The following is a 1,997-nucleotide window of genomic DNA, read 5'->3' on the forward strand; positions in this document are numbered from 1 at the left end:
ATAATAACATTTTGAAAAAAAAAATTATTTAGTTACTGGTTGTTTTCCACTGATGGTCATTTTTCTCAGAGTGTGATCTTTATTTCAACATCAGTGTGCATTATCCAGGATTAAACCACCATTCGACTGTGAAAAGTACAGCTTGCCTCAGTGCTTGTTTATGACACAGTAAATCACTTGGAATCAACCAATCATACGCCACTAATTAAGCCACTGTGGCAGCTGATAGGTTGGTCTTGGACAGCAAGAATCTGTTCAGATTTTGTACTTCTGTTTGAAAACATCTGGCAGCACTGCTGTTTGCTGAGCTACCTTACAGACAATTTAAAACTGCCTGATGCCCATATGGGAGTTTTTTTGCTGGCAGTATCTACTCCTACTAAAATATAATCTTCTTGTAATCAAAAGCAAGATGTCATGTTTCTTAGTCAATAAAAGCCTTATGTTGTGACCTATTTTCTATTTTTAAATATATATACCATCAGTACAGAAAAGTATAAATGAGCTCATTTGTAAGTTTGCTATTTAAGTAACAGGCTGTTGGAACTTATTTGAGAGAGTAAGCAGTCACAAAAAGGTAGCAGTTTATGACTGGACCTACAGAACATATCTCATTCACCTCAGTGTGATTTGTACATCTTGAGAACTTACAAGGAAGCAAAATCTCCATGGTTCTACATTTCTGACCCTTCATTTGCTTAAGTGCTGGTTTTGTGTTTTCTAGGTTAATTAACTAATGTCACCATATGTAGGACTGAGCCTCACAGAGCGCTCAAATACACTTGTCATGATTAGGAATGAATAATAATATACAGTAGTCCCTCGATACTTCGCGGTTCATTTATCGCTGACTAGCTCTGTCACGATTTTTCAGAATAAGATTGGACATTACACACAATTGACTGACTGATGGATGAGCCGCACAATTGGCATGGAATTTATGTTTAAAATAAATTAATTTAAATTATTTAGTACCTACTGCACCTTTGTGCAGCCATTACTGCAGGATAAGCTTCCTGCTGCTGATCAGCTGCTCTCCATGGAGAGTCAAGTCAAGTCAACTTTATTTATAGAGCACATTTAAAACAGAACCTGTTATCAAAGTGCTTAACAACAACAACAACAACAATCAATGAGTAAAATTAAAGGGGGAAAAAAATATATATATATACACTACACTAATAATAATAACTGATGAATTAATAAAAAGCATTTAAACATAGGGTCACAGATTAAAAAAAAACACTAGCTCAATTTACAGTGTGTGAAATGCTTTCAAGAACAGATGAGTTTTTAGCAGGGATTTGAAATGAGGAAGGGAGGTGGCCCGCCTTATGTTGGGGGGCAGGTTGTTCCAGAGTTTGGGGCCCATGACTGAAAATGCCCGTACTCCTCTGAGCTTCAGTTTTGTTTTTGGAATAGCCAAAACCAGCTGATCAGATGATCTCAGGGCCCAAGAGGGAACGTAAGGTTCCAGAAGCTCAGAGAGGTAAAGGGGTGCGAGGCCATTTTGGCATTTGAAGGTCAACTGAAGAATTTTAAAGAATATCCTCGTACGAACTGGGAGCCAGTGAAGGGAGGACAGAACTGGTGTAATATGTTCAGACCTACGAGTTCCGGCTAAAAGCCGAGCAGCAGCATTCTGGACGAGCTGAAGACATGAGGTGGAGGCCTGTCTGATCCCAGCACAGAGTGCATTGCAATAGTCCAATCGAGTTGTGACAAAGGCGTGGACTAGTTTCTCAAGGTCGGGTCTGGACAACACTGGCTTGAGCTTAACTACCTGTCTGAGTTGGAAGAAGCTTTTCTGCAGACCAGAGCAGTGAAGTGGGCATGGCCAAGAGTGCTGGCAGGCAGCTAAGAGCCGAGGAGGCAGGGAGCTGAAATCATGACATTCTGTGCTCTTTTAGAGCATTAGAGTTGAGAAACTTTACTTAGAATATTGCAAGAGTGTGGGAAGAGATTAAAATGCCTTAATACACAAACACACACACATA

Source organism: Nematolebias whitei, chromosome 2 (assembly GCF_014905685.2).
Source record: "Nematolebias whitei isolate Nwh7 chromosome 2, NemWhi1, whole genome shotgun sequence".
NCBI lineage: Eukaryota > Metazoa > Chordata > Actinopteri > Cyprinodontiformes > Rivulidae > Nematolebias > Nematolebias whitei.